Source organism: Pongo abelii, chromosome 13 (assembly GCF_028885655.2).
Source record: "Pongo abelii isolate AG06213 chromosome 13, NHGRI_mPonAbe1-v2.0_pri, whole genome shotgun sequence".
Taxonomy (NCBI): domain Eukaryota; kingdom Metazoa; phylum Chordata; class Mammalia; order Primates; family Hominidae; genus Pongo; species Pongo abelii.
In genome coordinates this window covers 55,929,092-55,948,112 of record NC_071998.2, presented here as the reverse complement: position 1 = coordinate 55,948,112, position 19,021 = coordinate 55,929,092, and positions in this window count along the sequence as shown.

Genomic DNA, 19,021 nt, shown 5'->3' with positions numbered 1-19,021 from the left:
AGACTACAGAGTTTCTCGGGGGAAAGGACAGCCATCATTACTGTGGCTGCCTGCTGAGCTCCCTGGGGCTTCCTGCTGAGCGGATGCCATCACTGCAGCTCCACTCTGCCATGGGAGACTGGACGGTTTGGACCCATGAGGAATTCCACACAGCACAGCATAGCGGCTGTGGCAGATTGTGGTCAGACTGCCTCTTTAAGCCAGGCCCTGACCCATCCCTCCTCACTGGGCAAGGCCTCCCTGCAGAAATTTCACAGCTCCAGCCAGGGGTTTAGGGACAGAACACTGATATCCCTGGGAATGAGCCCCTGTTGGGGGCGGGGAGGGGGTGGGTGGCTGTGGTCTCCATGGATCAGCAGACTTAGTCTTTCCCCCTGCTGGCTCTGAGGAATCTGGGCAGTCCAGAAAAGTGGGATTCCCCCAAGCACAGCGTAACCCCTCCACCAAGGAGCAGCCAGAGTGCTTTGTTAAGCGGGTCCCAGATCATGTGCCTCCAGACTGGGTGAGACCCCCCAACAGGGGTCGCCAGACACCTGATACAGGAGCATTCCCACTGGTATCATGTCAGTGTCCCTCTGGGACAGAGATCCCAGAGGAAGGAGCAGGCAGCCATCATTGCTGTCCTGTACCACCACTCCAGGTGCAGAAGGGACCCAGGTGAATAGGGTCTGTAATGGCCCTCCAGCAAACCAAAGCACCCCTACAGAAGAGGGACCTGACCATTAAAAGAAAAACAAACAAACAGAACTTGAACTCAGCTCTGGATCAAGTGGACCTGATAGATATCTGATATGGTTTGGCTGTGTCCCTACTCAAATATCATCTTGAATTCCCACATGTTGTGTGAGGGACCCAGTGGGAGGTAACTGAATCATGGGGGGAAATCTTTCCCATGCTGTTCTCATGATAGTGAATAAGTCTCACGAGATCTGATGGTTTTAAAAAGAGGAGTTCCCCTGCACAAGCGCTCTCTCTTTGCCTGCCGCCATCCACATAAGATGTGACTTGCTCCTCCTTGCCTTCTACCATGATTGTGAGGCTTCTCCAGCCACGTGGAATTATAAGTTTAATTAAACCTCTTTCTTTTGTAAATTGCCCAGTCTTGAGTATGTCTTTATCAGCAGCATGAAAATGAACTAATACAATATCTACAGAACTCTTTACCCCAAAACAACAGAGTATACATTCTTCTGGGTGTCACATGGCACTTGTTCTAAAATCTATCACATAATTGGAAGTAAAACACTCCTCAGCAAATGCAAAGAAACTGAAATCGTAACAGTCTCTCAGGCAACAGTGCAATCAAATTAGAACTCAAGATTAAGAGACTTACTCAAAACCACACAACTACATGGAAATAGAACAATTTGCTCCTGTATGACTCCTAGGTAAATAATGAAATTAAGGCAGAAATCAAGAAGTTCTTTGAATCCAATGAGAATAAAGAGACAATATACCAGAATCTTGGGCATGCATCTAAAGCAGTGTTAAGAGGAAAATTTATAGCACTAAATGCCCATATCAAAAAACAAGAAAGATGTCAAATTGACATCTTAACATCACAACTAAAAGAACTAGAGAACAAAGAGCAAACAAACCCCAAAGCCAGCAGAAGACAAGAAATAACCAAGATCAGAGCAGAACTGAAGGAGGCAGAGACATGAAGAACCCTTCAAAAAATCAGTGAAGCCAGGAACTGTTTTTTTTTGGAAAAAGTAATAAAATTCATAGACCACTAGCTAAACTAATAAAGAAGAAAAAAGAGAATAATAAAATAGACACAATTAAAAAAATGATAAAGGAGATATCACCACTGACCCCATAGAAATACAAACAACCATCAGAGAATACTGTGAACACCTCTATGCAAATAGACTAGAATATCCAGAAGAAACTGATAAATTCCTGAACACATACATCCTCCCAAGACTGAACCAGGAAGAAGTTGAATCCCTGAATAAATCAATAACAAATTCTGAAATTGAGGCAATAATAAATAGCCTACCAATCAAAGAAAGCCCAGGACCAGATGGATTTACTGCTGAATTCTACCAGAGGCACAAAGAGGAGCTGGTACCATTTCTTCTGAAACTATTCCAAACAATTGAAAAGGAAGAACTTCTCCCTAACTCATTTTATGAGGCCAGCATCATTCTGATACCAAAATGGCAGAGATATAACAACAACAACAAAAATTTCAGGCCAATATCCCCGATGGACATTGATGCAAAAATCCTCAAAAAATACTCACAAACTGAATCCAGCAGCACATCAAAAAGCTTATCCACCACAATCAAGTAGGCTTCATCCCCAGGATACAAGGCTGGTTCAACATACACAAATCAACAAATGTATTCCATCACATAAAATAAAACAAAAACTACATGATTATCTCAATAGATGCAGAAAAGGCCTTCAATATAATTTAGCATCCCTTCATGTTAAAAACTCTCAATCAACTAGGTAATTGATGGAACACACCTCAAAATAATAAGATCCATTTATGACAAACCCACAGCCAATATCATACTGAATGGGTAAAATCTGGAAGCATTCCCCTTGAAAACCAGCATAATGATTCCCTCTCTCACCACTCCTATTGGAAGTATTGGAACATAGTGTTGGAAGTCCTGGCCAGGGCAATCAAGCAAGAGAATGAAATAAAAGGTATTCAAATAGGAAGATAGGAAGTCAAACTGTCTGTCTGCAGATGACATGATCCTATATCTAGAAAACCCCATCATCTCAGCCGGAAAGCTTCTTAAGCTTATAAGCAACTTCAGCAAAGTCTCAGGATACAAATTAAATGGACAAAAATCACAAGCATTTCTATACACCAAAAATAGACAAGCAGAGAGCCAAATCATGAATGAACTACCATTCACAATTGCTATAAAGAGAATAAAATACCTAGGAATATATGTAAAAAGGGAAGTGAAGGAACTCTTCAAGGAAAATGATAAACGACTGCTCAAGGAAATAAGAGAGGACATAAACATGGAAAAACATTTCATGCTCATGAAGAGGAATAATCAATATCATGAAAATGGCCATATGGCCCAAAGTAATTTATAGATTCAATGCTATTCCCATTAAACTATCATTGACATTTTTCACCGAATTAGAAAAAAACTACTTTAAAATTCATATGGAACCAAAAAAGAGCGTGTATAGCCAAGACAATCCTAAGCAAAAAGAACAAAGCTGGAGGCATCACACTACCTGACTTCAAACTATACTACAAGGCTACAGTAACCAAAACAGCATGGCACTTGTACAAAAACAAACACATAGACCAATGGAACCAAATAGAGATTTCAGAAATAAGACTGCACATCTACAACTGTCTGATGTTTCACAAACCTGACAAAAACAAGCAATAGGGAAAGGATTTCCTATTTAATAAATGGTACTCAGAGAACTGGCTAGCCATATGCAAAAATTGAAACTGGACCGCCTTCCTTTTTTTTTTTTTTTGACACAAAGTCTCGCTTTGTCACTCAGGCTGGGGTGCAGTGGTACAATCTTGGTTCACTACAACCTCTGCCTCCTGGATTCCAGCGATTCTCCTGCCTCAGCCTCCCAAGTAGCAGAGACTACAGGTGTGTGCCACCACACCCAGCTAATTTTTGCATTTTTAGTAGAGACAGGGTTTCACCATGTTGGCCAGGCTGGTCTTTAACTCCTGACCTCAAGTAATCCACCTGCCTTGGCCTCCCAAAGGGCTGAGATTACAGGCGTGAGCCACCATGCCTGGCCACTTTCCTTACTTCTTATACAAACATTAACTCAAAATGGACTAAAGAATTAAATGTAAAATCTGAAACCATAAAAACTCTAGAAGTAAATCTGGGCAATACCATTTAGGACATAGGCACAAGCAAACATTTCATGACGAAAACGTCAAAAGCAATTGCAACAACAACAAAACAAAAAAAAAGAAAAGCAATTGTAACAAAAGCAAAAATTGACAAATGGGATCTAATTAAATACTTTTGCACAGCAAAACAAATTATCATCAGAGCAAACAGACAACGAACAGAATGGGAGAAAACTTTTGCAATTTATCCATCTGATAAAGGTCTAATATCAAGAATCTACAAGGAACTTAAACACATTTACAAGAAAAAAACAACCCCATTAAAAAGTAAGCAAAAGATATAAACAGACACTTCTCAAGAGGAGACATTTATGTGGCCAACAAACATAAGAAAAAAAGCCCAACATCACTGACCATTAGAGAAATGCATATCGAAACCACAATGAGATACCATCTCATGCCAGTCACAATGGTGATTATTAAAAAGTCAAGAAATAACAGATACTGGCAAGGCTGAGGAAAAATGGGAACGCTTTTACACTGTTGTAGGAATGTAAATTAGTTCAACCATTGTGGAAGACAGTGTGGTGATTCCTTAAAGACCTAGAACCAGAAATCCATTTGACCCAGCAATCCCATTACTGGGTATATACCCAAAGAAATATAAGTCATTCTATTATGAAGATACATGTACATGTACGTTCATTGCAGCACTATTCACAATAGCAAAGACATGGAATCAACCCAAGTGGCCATCAATAATAGACTGGAAAAAGAAAATATGGTACATATAAACCATGGAATACTATACAGCCACAAAAAGAATGAGATCATGTCCTTTGCAGAGACATGGATGGAGCTGGAAGCCATTATCCTCAGCAAACTAACAAAGGAACACAAAACCAAACACTGCATGTTCTCACTTTTAAGTGGGAGCTGAACAATGAGAACACACGGACCCAGGGAGGGGAACACCACACACTGGGGTGTGTTGGTGTGGGAGTGCAGGGGAAGGAAGAGCATCAGGATAAATAGCTAATGCATGTGAGGCTTAATACCTAGGTGATGCGTTGATAGGTGCAGCAAACCACCATGGCAAACATTTACATACCTGCATGTCCCGTATATGTATCCCAGAACTTAAAATAAATTAAATTAGATTAAAAAAATAAAACCTAAAACTATAAAACCTCAAGAAGAAACCATAGAAAATACCATTCTGGATGTAGGCCCTGGCAAAGATTTTATTATGAAGACTCCAAAAACAGTTGCAACAAAAATAAAAATTGATAAGCAGGACCTAATTAAACTAAAGAGCTTCTCCACAGGAAAAACAAAACAAAACAATAAAACAAAAACAAACAAACAAAAAACTATTGACAGAATAATCAGACAACTTACAGAATGGGAGAAAATATTTGCAAACTATGCATCTGACAAAGACCTAATATCTAAAATCCATAATGAACTTAAACAAATTAACAAGCAAAAACCAAACAACTCTATTCAAAAATGGGCAAAGTACATGAACAGACACTTCTCAAAAGACATACATGAGGCCAACAAGCATATGAAAAACTGATCAGCCGGGCATGGTGACTCACACCTGTAATCCCAGCACCTTGGGAGGCCAAGGCGTGTGGATCATGAAGTCAGAAGTTCAAGACCCTTCTGGCCAACATAGTGAAACCCTGTCTCTACTAAAAATACAAAACATAATTTAGCCCAGTGTGGTGGTGCGCACCTGTAATCCCAGCTACTCGAGAGGCTGAGGCAGGAGAATCAAGTGAACCAGGGAGGTGGAGGTTGCGGTGAGCCAAGATTGCATGACTGCACTCTAGGCTAGGCGACAGTGCAAGACTCTGTCTAAAAAAAAAAATAAAATAAAAAAATAAAAAAGAAGAAAGAAAAACTGATCAACATCACTAATCATTAGAGAAATGCAAATCAAAACCACAATGAGATATCATTTCACATCAGTCAGAATGGCTATTATTAAAGTCAAAAAAATAACAGATGCTGATAAGATTGTAGTGAAAAGAGAACACTCATACATTGCTGATGGGAATGTAAATTAGTTCAGCCATCGTGGAAAGCAGCTTGGAGATTTCTCGAAGAAGTTAAAACAGAACTTCCGTTTGAACCAGCAACCCCATTACTGGGGATATACCTGGAGCAATATACATTCTTCTGCCATAAAGACACATGCATGCATACGTTTGTCACAGCACTACTCACAATAGCAAAGACATGGAATCAACCTAGACGCCCATCAATGGTGGAGACTGAATAAAGAAAATGTGGTATATATACACCATAGAATATTATAAACCATAAAAAAGAATGGAATTATGTCCTTTTTAGCAACATGGATGGAGCTGGAGGTCATTATCCTAAGTCAACACAGGAACGGAAAACCAAATTCTTCATGTTCTCACTTATACATTGAGTACACAAGGACACCAAGAGAGGAACAATAGACACTGAGGCCTACTTGAGGGTGGAGGATTGGAGGAGGGTGCGGACTGAAAAACTACCTATTGGGAACTATGCCACCTACTTGGGTGCCAAAATAATCTGTACACCAAACCACTGTAACACACAATTTACTGAAGTAACAAACCTGCACATGTACCCCCCGAACCTAAAATAAAAGTTGCAAAGAGAAAACAAAAGCAGGGAGTATTCTCGTGAAATCTTTATCAAATACTAAAGCATAGGCAATTCTAATTTAAAAATAAAAGAATCATAAGTGCAAAAACTAAAAGGAAATTAAAGGCTAAAATTCAGACTGATTCAACTGACGTGAGGGAAGCACTTGTTAATCCCCCTGCTCCTCCTACTTTCCATTGCCTGATTATTCTGAATACACTAACTCTTTTGTGCCTTTTCTCTTTCCCCTTGAACTCTCTAGCAACAGATGTCCTTTAACATGGGGATCTTCTAATAAACCTCAGGTACCAGCCTCAACACAATGTAAGCCTTGATCTCAAGCCAAACTCTGAGCCATTTTCAAGGATTTTCCAGACCCTAAAAAAGTCCAGACTAAATTTACAGAAGAATTTAAAATTATTCTTTGTGCTTATGATTCAGGACTCATTGATTTATATCAATTTGTCAATATGATAGTCCTGGATGTGCTCAAAAATGGCCTCAAAAATAGATTAGAAGTATCCCACTAAAGATTCTGAAGATCCTACCAAGCATCCCTCTAAGGATGGAATAAAGAGAGCTAGTAAAATAGGACAAATACTTCTTGAGACCAGATCTGAGGTTTTTCCTATAAGAAGAGACTGGGCAGGCCGAGCACGGTGGCTCATGCCTGTATCCCAGCACTTTGGGAGGCCGAGGCGGGCAGATCACGAGGTCAGGAGATTGAGACCATCTGGCCAACACAGTGAAACCCCGTCTCTACTAAAAATATTAAAAAATTAGCCAGGCGTGGTGGCGGGTGCCTGTAGTCCCAGCTACTCGGGAGGCTGAGGCAGGAGAATGGTGTGAACCCGGGAGGCGGAGCTTGCAGTGAACCAAGATCGTGCCATGGCACTCCAGCCAGAGTGAGACTTTGTCTCAAAAAAAAAAAAAAAAAAAAAAAAAGAATAGACTGGGCAGTAATCCAGTCTTGCAAACAGGAAAAAAGGTGAATCTGCTATGAACTATCACATCTACTTAGAAAAAATATTTAAGCTGCACTCTGGCTTTAATGGCTGAGATGATGAATTAAGTCTTGTAATCCCATTTTGTTAATAGATTGCATACAGAGATAAGTGATTTATTGAAGAATCATACACTAGAATAGGAAGTTACTCCTTTGGTGGAGTTACAACATTTAGCCGAACATCTTCAGGGAACATTGGAACAGGAAAGAAACCACGGGGTTATGCAAATTGATGACCTTGCAATTACAATTGCAGGAGTCCTGCCCTAACTTTAAAAGACTTTTATAACTCTTTTGATAAAGACACTTATGGTTATCACAAACAGAAAGTAATTTGGAAAAAGCATTTAAACAGCAGTATGGACCATCTGACATAGCACAAAAGAGAGACCCTCAACCTCCCACCTCTGGTGATAATTGTCCATGTTGATAGAGCTCCAAGGAATCTCCATGTAAGCAACTTTCAATAATTCCTTTAAATCAACAAGAAGAAACTAACTTAAAATAAATAGAGAAACGTGTACTGTGTTGGCAGTTACTAGAGTAATTCTTTATTCTTAATCCCACTATGATACATCAAGAACATCCTTGGAATAATAAAAATATCTTAGTAATGGGAGTTTCCTATCAAATACAAAGAGTTTCTCTGTTGGAACCCATAACTGTTACCCTTGGCCTTATCTCTGAAAGTCATGCTTTTCTATGTTACTGTCCCTGTGAATCTCCTAGATAGAGACCTGCTTTCTGTACTAAAAGGTCAAATAAAATTTCCTCTGAAGAAATAACCATAGAAATTCCAGATTCATCAGACACTGAAGCATTATATTCTCCAAGCCCAAATTGATTGTCCTGAGGAGACTATTAAATTCCATAGAAATATAGATATTACAGATTTTGCTGAAATACTTGACGCTCTATGGGCCTCTTCTTCAAAAGATGTGAAAAAAGTTAAAAAAATCCTGAACCTTTTACAATTCAAATTGATGCTTCAAAATTATCTCCTAAATTGTCCCAGTACTGTTTAAAACCTGAAGTCATACAAGGGCTCACTCTTAGAAGATTCAATGAATCAAAGGCTTATTTCTTGTTTTTCTTGAAATACTCCTATCAATGGAGGCTAAAGCAACTCCATCTTGAATGGGAGACTAAGCAACTGCATCTTCCATGCTAATCCACCACGTTGACTTCTCATTAACCCCAGTTCCAGGAAGGGCTCCAAGATTTCCAGTTTATCTATTGTTTCTTGTATAAAAGTGGATACTTACTGTAACTCCTGCCCTTAGGTCAAATAACTTTGATGTTACTGTACTTCAATTGTCTTACAACATTCCTTCGGAATCACCTCTCCACTACAGTATATAATTCCTGAGTCTAGCGGGTAATGGCATGGGGATCCACCATCTTGTCTTGCTGCCACCTGAGACACAGACATTAATTTGTTTATAAGTCCCTATTAAATGTTTCTTTCTGAAAAACTAGATATGTCAGTCTCTTTCTTTGGTCTCTCACCTTCCTTGAATTTTAGGGGTAGGTTTGCATAAACCTACCCACTGTGAAACACTATCCTACCATAAGGACCCATGAAGAAGAACAGAGATCTATACAAGATCTTAGAGCTATAAATAAAATTATTCCAAGATTTCCTTTAGTGCCTAGCCTAACCACCCTATTGAGAAATGTATCAACTGAATCCAAATGGTTCATAGTAGTGAATTTATGCCCTGCTTTCTTTAGCATTCCTGTAGACAAAGGGAGCCAATAATTATTTGCCTTTACTTAGAAAATTTAGCAATATACTTCGACAGGAATGCCTCAGAGATTTACTAAGGCTCCCTCCTACTCTTCTCAGGTTTTACATCAGGATTTTAAAACCTTACTATTTCCCAGAAATTCTACCGTGATTCAATATGTAGACGATTTGCTTTTTTGCTTTGTATCCAAAGAGGACTCAGAAATTGATTTGATATATTACTGTAACGATTGGCTTGCAAGACCATAATGCTTCCTGAATAAATTTTATTTCTCACAAGATTTAATGCACTATTTCTTGTGGGAATTGATATTTATCCACAAAAGGATTTTTTATGTCTCTAGAAATAATAAATACTATCCCAAATTATCCTAAACCAGTGACTAAGAGACAATTCAGAGGATTCTTCAGATTTGCAGGAAATTGCAGGTCCTGGGTGACTAACCGTTTTATGAGATTATGCTTCTCTCTCCCTCAGACCAACATATTCTTCACTGTAACTCGCTGAACCCTGTTAATGCTCTTACTTTGCCTAATGAAGGAGAGGCTCACAATTGAGTCAAAGTGGTTTCCCAAAATTTGATTCTTAGCCTAGATTTACAAGAAACACCACTGACTAATCAGAATTGGTACTCAATGTTGACGGCTCCTGTACCAAAAATTCTAAAAGAAAATACCAAGCTGAGTATGGCATCACAACTCAGCATGAATTCTTAGAAAGAAAAGTGCTTCCTCAGCTTAATTCAGCTGAACCTGCAAAATTATTTGCCCTCACTTGAGCCTGTGAATTAGCCAAAGATAAGACTGTAAATATCTATGCTGATAGCAATACGCTTTTAGCATCATCCATAATTTTGGTAAGTTATGAAAACCCGAGGTTTATGATACCAAATAGCATGCCTATAAAAAGTGAACCTCAAGTTGCCAATCTTTCTGCATTACTGCTACCTTCACAAGTTGCTATAATAAGAGCTGAATCTCATATCCACAAATCTGACTCTGAATATCAAGGAAATACTGTGGCCAATGTTCATGCTAAAGCTGCAACTCCAGAGACACCTAACGTACTAAGGCTCTGTAACTTGAATGAGCTCCCTAAGGTTGATCCAAATCAAATAATTTATAATGATTTGTTAATAAATAACGGTATGCTCCTGAAATGAAACAAGACTGGCATGATAACAGATGCAAATTTAATTAAAAAAACAAAAACAAAAACAAAAAAACAGAAAAAAAAAGGGACTCATGGAGGGCCTATGTGGATGCTTGGTACTTCCAGAGTCTTTAAAACTTCCTTTGCTGAAAGCCTTGCATTCAGCAAATCATAATGATATTAATAAGATGACACAAATTATGGAGGAATATTGATGGAGAGATTGCTCCAAGGTGGCTAGATGGGGATATAATCAATGTCTGACTTGTCAAACTCATAATCCTGGAAAGACCATTCAAGTGGCCCCAGGAACAACTCCCCAGCCATCAGAACCATTTGAACATTTGCAGACGTTTCATTCAATTACCCATTTTTATGGGTTATCAATATGTGTGTATAACAATCTGTATGGTTTTTGGATGTATGGAAGATTTTCCCTGTTAAAAGGCTGATGCAATTACTATTGTCAAAAAATTATTAGAAAATGTTTTTCCACTTTGGGGAATTGCAAATAAAATTTCTAGTAATAGAGAGACTCACTTTACTGTATAAACTGTAAAACAACTAAACAAGATTATTCAGACATTATGGTATTATCATTGTCCCCAGTATCTCAAATCTTCAGCAAAGGTTGAATGAACCAATGGCATTCTAAAATTAGAACCAGCAAAACTAACTGAAACCACAGGATTACACTGGCCTAAGGTGTTGCCTTTAGCTCTTATGATCCACACCTTTTAGAAAACATAAATTGACTCCTTACGAAATTGTTGCTTGATTATCCATGCTTTTAATGATAGAACCCCATGTTCATCCAGTACTTATAAACTCTGACACAATCAATATTATAAAGCATTAATTCAATATTCCAAAGTATATTTACAACAGGTAAAATAAGTCTTCAGAGACTCACTGCCTAATGATGACTTCATGCCCAACACATTGGAACTTGATGACTGGATGTTCTGAAAAAGACATCAATGAAAAACTGCACTTGAGCCTCACTGAAAAAAAAAAAAATCCTATCACGTTCTTGTACCTCTCATACAGTAGTTAAATTAGAGGGCATCAAAACTTGGGTCCATATCTCTCAATCGAAAAGAGCTTCCTCAGACTATTGGACATGTCAAGCCACAGTTGACTTAAAATTAAGTATATTGAAGGAAAAGCTTTCCCCAGAAACAGATGACAAAATGAGGTGGACAGCTTCTGCCCGAGAACACAGAACAGTGCTCCCTTGTATTCCCTTTATCTTTCCAGAATTTGCTCCTAACTTCCAAAATAATCATAGTAAGATGACTGTGACCCTACTACTTTGCAAACTAATACACAATGTTTAAACTCACACTTTTATTTCTGTTACGAACATACATCACACAAGCTGAACATGTACTAAGGTCTACTCTCCAACACATAGCCTCCCTCACTAACCCAAATAATTGATGGTTTTGTAGCCATCTAAATGCTTGGGAAGGCTGGATGCAGTGGTTCATGCCTGTAATCCCAACACTTTAGGAAGCCAAGGCAGGAGGATCATTTGAGCCCAGGAGTTCAGGACTAGCCTGGACAATACAGCAAGACTCTGTCTCCACAATTTTTTTTTTTTTTAAATAGCCAGAAATGGTTGCAGGCACCTGTAGTCCAGGAGGCTGAGGCAAGAGGATCACTTGAGCCTAGAAGGTGGAGGTTGTAGTGAGCTATGATCCCACCACTGCACTCCAGTTTGGGGAACAGAGCTAGACCCTGTCTGTTAAAACAAACAAACAAACAAACAAACAAACAAAAACTTGGGAAGAATTGCAATTAATACTAGAACCAGCTCCTATATATGATTTGTTGACCCATTCAGGAAAATGACTTTACAAAAACGTTTAACATAAGTCATTTGACTAATACTCATAGCCAGCTGGTTTGGCATTGGGAAGAAGCACTGGAAGCCACAGGATAGCTTCTAGTTACTGTAAGTTTTATTACTGGTGACTTATCTGTATGCATAGAAAGCCTTATTGGTACTAGATCTAACTTAGGTAAGGCCCCAGATTCACTCTGTAATTAAATCCTTTGGTTTGATTCAGATGATGGAGACTGGACTTCTATACATAATAACATAAAATCATTAAAAATTGACAATGTTACATCATTAAGGAACCTACTGAAACCCATACATTGGCTCAATGGAAACTGTAGGTAAATGGAATGCCTCAAACGTACCACTATGTAAGGTAGATAACAGTTTTGGATGCTGGATAGATCAATACAGGACATATCAAGAAAGGGAGTTAATCTATTTAATTTACGACTGAATGCATAGATTATTTATCCAATTCAAAGAAGTGTTTCTTGCTCCTATCCTGGTTTAAACCACAATCATTCAAACTGACAATGTGCACACACCAACACGCCAAAAAATAATCATGACATTCATCGCACTCCTGATTTGTGGGTAGTGGGATCTGTCTTAATACTTTATCTCGGTAACACTGGGTTTTTCATTCTGTGTGGTAATAAGACCTATAAATGTTTTCCACTCGAATGATCTGGACACTGTGATTTGGGTTCTCACCCCAATTAACTAAATATGACTTCTAAATGATAGTCAAATTCTTAACAGGATCATTTGTACACAGAACCCTCCCGCCCCCATAAGTTTCTCATTAGTCTCAAAACCTCATTATATGAAGAAGTTCTGGATCTTGTTCTCTTACTAGAGAATTCTGCCCTCAAATGGGAGTGTCTGAATTACAAAAATCACTTATCAATGTTTCTGCAACTCCTGCAAAATAATTTAATGGTACCTTAAATTCTCTTCAACTGATAAAATCTAAAATGAGCAGTTTAGCCTCAGTAGTACAGATGCTCCCCAACCTATAATGAGGCTACATCTGGATAAGGCCGTTATAAGTAAAAAAAAAAAAAAAATTTTAAGTTGACAGCACATTCTAGACTTGTAGTTTTAATTTACCACGGGCTTATTGGGACATAATCCTATCATAAGTCAAGGAGCCTAGTGAAACATATCTCTTTTGCACCATCATTAAGTGGAAAAATCATGAGTCCAACCATCATAAGTTGAGGACCTTCTGTACTTCAAAACAGAAAAGTTCTTGATACCCTAACTACTCAACAAGGAAGAGCTTGTGTGCTTATTGGAGAAAGATGCTGTTTTTATGTCCATAAACAAGGAATTGTAAGCCCAGAATCTGGAGCCCTAAAAGATAAAATCCAAGTATTCCACCTAATTGGGAAAGCCCAATCAGTTTATCCGTTAGTGGTTAAAACTTGACTCTGGGGGACCTTGGCTTTGGGGTATTTCTCAAACTCCTGGTATTACCCTCCTATTAGTCACATTGACAATATCCCCTGTACACTATATTCTTTCAAGAGGCTTACATGCTTGTCAGCAGCCACTAAATCACTGGATGACCTCCATGGGAATTGAAGGGCAGAAACTATATGAACTCAAATCATAAGAAAATATAACCTATGATAATTCCAGTATGCAATCTTTAGATGATCATGGGAGAAGAAAACAGTATGTGGTGACTGAGAGTAACACTTAATAGTTGGCCACACTCCCAGTTAACTGAGTGTGTGACCAAAGAGGGGAAAATGTTAAAGATGTACTTTTTAGAGGCCACAGTTTGATTATCCCCCTAAAACAGACATCGATAGCCACGAGTGAAAATTAAAACTGTCCCGATTCCCCTGTAATACTAGCTGTAACCATAAACACAATTCAAGCTTTCCCAGGTCAGCATGACCTTACAATTTCCAGCTAATTAGCTATCAATAGATAAGCTTATAGAGCACAGCGGCTTGAACAGATAAGTTTCAAGTAGCCCATCATGATAGGGAATAATGTTCTTTCTCATTCTCACTTAATAAACTGTGCTGTAACTGCTGTGGGCTGAGCTTCTTAATGCTTTCAGTTTGAAGTTCCCCAGATCATGGCCTGTACTTTAAAAACTTCTAAATTGTTCCAACTTGATCTGGTTTTATTTTTGTCAAATGAAAAGTACAGGTTAAAGCCAGGTTTAGGCACTAGGAAGCTGGACTCAAATGATGTCACAAAAACGTCATTTTTCTCCCCATGTTGCTCAGTTCTGCTTTCCTCCATGTTGGCTTCCTTCAGTAGTAATTCAAGGCTTTTATCATATCACACTTGCAACCCCAAGAACTTAAGCAAAAGATCCGGTCACTTTGGTGACAGGGATTGGAACACTGATTGTTTAGTCCTGGGTTATTATTTCTATCTCCGGGTACAGAGACTGAGGGTAGAAAAGTGCTGGCCAAGGAAAAATCATGATGCAGTTACCAGGAGAAAGAGAAATTAATGGTGGGCATCCAAAGACAATACATGCCCACTAACACACAACACTTGATCTGTGAAAAAGAGTAAGAAATTCTAATTCACCTCAAAAAGGTGTAATCTTAGGATCACTGAATTAATGAACATCGAATATCAAGTTATGAAATGTAGAGCTATAACTGCTTAACTACTCTTGTAGTATTGTATACAGTACTTGACATTTTACTTTATAGGGGACATTAAATATTTAAGAGAGGGCAGATAACATTGTCCTAAAAACATATGTAGAGAGATTTACAAAAAATAGTTGAAGAAACCAGGAAATGTTTGTTTTGGAGAAAAAAAGACTTAGGGGATACAGGATCCCTGTCTCCAAATATTTAAAGCCCTTACTTCTGACAGAGGATGTCCTCTGTGTGGCTCTAGAGGGTACAATCACAGGATCAGGCGGAAGATTTAGGTTGCAGATAAGAAACTATCCTCTAACAATGAAGGCTGCCCAACAATAATATGGGTTGACTCTTAAAGTCTGGGAGGACTCCTTGTCATTAGAAATGTTCAAACAGGGTTTGGCTAATCAAACTTCTGGAAGGCTATTGAAGTCTGCTGGGGATATTGCATAATAGAATAGCATTTTACTTCAAAGTTAGGCTCTAAAGTCAGTAAGGCAAAAATCACATATGCCAAAATTGCCTTGAAAATTACCTGTGAAATATGGTATATGAATCATGGTTTTAGGACATGTGATATATATGTACAAATGTATTATATATTTAATAATGCACAATATAATAAAGAATGCAATTTTTTAAGCACTGGCATCACAGTGCTTAAAAACCTGTGAGAGGTTTTGTAGATGTGTAGGAACTACATAAAGCAATCATTGCAATCACTGATTCAAGTATCCTATTTCACGTTCACTTTGGGGCACACACTGATGGGGTATAATAGTAGGTGCATTGCTGTAAATACCTCACTCTTTGCTCTCACTAACAAGCATATTTAGTTGAATCATCTTATTGTATAACAAAGAATTTGACTAGCTTTTGTCCCTGGTTCCTGGAAGGGAGACTAAATCCTTAGAGTTTCCCAATTAATAGCAGTGTCTTTGTTATTCATGAACCTCTTGGATCACATCTGAGTTTATGGTAAGAGATGAGATGACTCAGGATGGTGGTTGGTCACCAGAAAAACCTACTATATGAGGAGAGCTTTGGGACTTTGAGCCAGCCTGACCTCCAGGAAGGGTAGAGGGGCTAGAGATTGAGTCTGTCCATGGTCAAGGATTCAATCAATCATGTCTACACAGTGAGACCCCAACAAAAACTCTGGACATTGAGCTGAGTGGGGAAACTTCCTGGTTTTTGAGCCCATCAATGTGCCAGAGGGTGGTGCATGCTGGTTCTACAGGAATAGGACATGGAAGCTTTGCATTCAGGACCCTCCCAGACCTTGCCCTGTCATCTCTTTATTTGGCTGGTTCTGATTTATATCTTTTATAAAACTGTAATTGTATATACAGTGCTTTCCTGAGTTTTCTAAGTTGTTTTAGTGAATTATCAAACTTAAGGGTGTTGTGGGAATCTCTGAATTTGTAGCTAGTGGTCATAAGTGTGGGTGGGCTAGGGACCCCTGAAGTATGGCTGGCACTTGAAATAAAAGCAGTCTTGTTGGTGACTATGCCCTTAAACCTGTGAAGCTGACATAAACTCTGGGTGATTAGCATAGAAATTGCTTGGCAGTACATCAGCTGGTGTCAGAGCATGTCTTAAAGAAATAAGAAGGTGGCTGCACAGTACCTCCAAAGAGCCTTGTGATTCTAAGATTCTTTTTTTTTAAGGCAAAGAACCAAACAAAATTAATACTTTTATTCTGGCCCATAGAGAAGTGATTAGGCAATTGTCTCTTTCACTATCTCGCTTTATGAGATGTTGAGTTCAAAAAAATGCAAGAAAAATGGAATGTAGGAGTCTTTTAACTCATGAAATCTCAGCTTAAAGAAGCTAAGGTCTAATGATGGAACAACAGCTTGTCCACAGTGAGGCTAGGCCAGTTAGGAAGAGAAGGCAGAGCCCCTGTTTCTAAATCAGAATATGGCCTGGAAGACACCAATATTCTAATAACAAGATAAGCATGCCTACAGCCTAATGGCTTAAGGGTTGCCAAGATTTTTCTTTTCTTCTCTTTCAGAGAAATGTGAGTCAAAAATACCTACTGCTAATATTAATGTAGAGGGAGGGGAAATCTATTTGCAAGGTCTTTTGGGGCCAGAAGGACAATGCATTATTTTCCCAGTCCCTTCAGTCAGAGCCTAACAGCAGCAGTATTCATCCCAAACATATCTATTCAAATCCCTTACGATGACCCCAGAGACGCTGCCCTGTTCCCTTGGCACAGAAGGGCAGAGAATGAATTCCCAGAGAGCAGAGCTGGGAACGAGGGTGGAAGTTACAGGGGGCCTTCTCAGCTGACTGTAAAGAAGAACTTTCCAGTGGAGAGGCATCCTCAGGAGACATAGAACAAATACCGTGTTACCAGCAGGGTCTAAGCTGAGGGCCACAGCCATATCCTGGGGACGAGTGGATGAGGATGCACACAGAGAGGAAGCAAAGACACAAGATGATATCTAGATCCCTGTAGTTCTGACAGTCTAGTTCTAACCTGACTGTAGATTCAAAGAAAAACCAGGGAAAATATTCTCACATAAGGAGCTTTCTCAGCTGTGTTCTCACCACAAATATTCTTCAACAATAAATCCCACTAGAATACCTAGTGGCATGACGTTATTTAGCAGTTAAGAGAGATTTTAGAATTACTGCAATGCCATTTAAATTCATTATCTAATGCTAATTAAAATGATCTGTTTCACTGTCACCAAAGAAAATCTTGTTAGGGAAACTGATGAGGTACAGCGAGCTCTCTGGTACTGAGCTGAGAGCAGATGTGTGCTTACAATATCATACATCCTGTGCCACTGACAATTAAGACTGAGAGAGAATTAACCTGGCAGTACACCTGGCCTCGGGCAGGTTTGGGGGCCAGCCAGGCATCTAAAGAGCACTCGACTGCACAGCAGACCTGCCTGTGACCCTCTCTGCCAGTTACCTTGGGGCAGTCACCTCACCTCTTTGGGTTGGGTTAGATCAGTGGTTTTAAATCTTTATGCACATTAGAATCACCGAGGGAATTTTTAATCCAGATTCCCCACCTAAACGAATTAAATATGAGTCCCTGGAGGTGGGGCCCAGGCATAAGGATTTTAAAGCTCCTCAGGTGATTCCAGTGTGAAGGTGGGGTTGATTACTACTGCATTTGATGGTCCCTAAGGTCCATGCCCATTTCCAGACTAACTGAGAGATGAAAAATCATTGGCTTACTTCATCACTCCCTCGCAGACATTGGTTATTAGGAGTCTGACTCAACTGAGTATTCCACGTGGGTATCAGCCAGGCAGTAACTGCTGTTAAACCACGGTCCACGTCTTGGTTATTTTCGTAAATGCCTAGCACATCCTAGGCGCTCAGTACTCATTTGATAAATGAATGGTTCAGAGGGCAACGATTCAATTTGCAGTTCACCCTTTCTGCTTCATTTTGGGTGGCAAAATGAGTAACAAAAGAGTTACAAATTTTAAATAATGTATTAAATTCATCTTTAATAACAGAATAGCACAAAATAGCAGTAGCTTAAACAAAAAAGAAGTTTATTTCTCTAACACATAAAACATTGGCTTTCAAAATATGCTCCTTGAACCAGGATGATCCATATCACCTGGGAAATTGTTAGAAATGTGAACTCTTGGGCTCCAAACCAGACCTACTAAAATAGAAACTGTGGGGTGTGGCACAGAAATCTGTTTAATAAGCCCTCCAGGTGATTTAAGAACCACTGCCATAGAAGAATTTGAGAGGCAGGTAGTGCAAGATTAGTACAGCAATTCCATGAAGTTGGGACCTGGACTCTCTGCTCACCATTCCTTCATCCCTAAGGCACAAACCTTGTCCACATGATATGATATGGCTGCTGGAGTTCCAGCCATCACATCCAAGCTCAAAGGAGAAGGATGGAGAAAAATCTAGAGAAGAGCACTCACTCTTCTTTCACATGACTTCCTGAAAGGACTTCTTGTCCTCTTAGATCTCATTGGCACAAAAACTTTTCTGAGAAGAAAACTAGAAAATGTTATCTTTTAGCTGGGCACATGACCACACCGCTAAAAATTAAGGTTCTATTCCTGAGGTGCTAAGACAGTAATCTAGTTGTTTCTGCCTTAAATTATTACTCAACAGTGGCAATAAAGAAAACTAAAACTTAGTGCTAATATGTCCAGG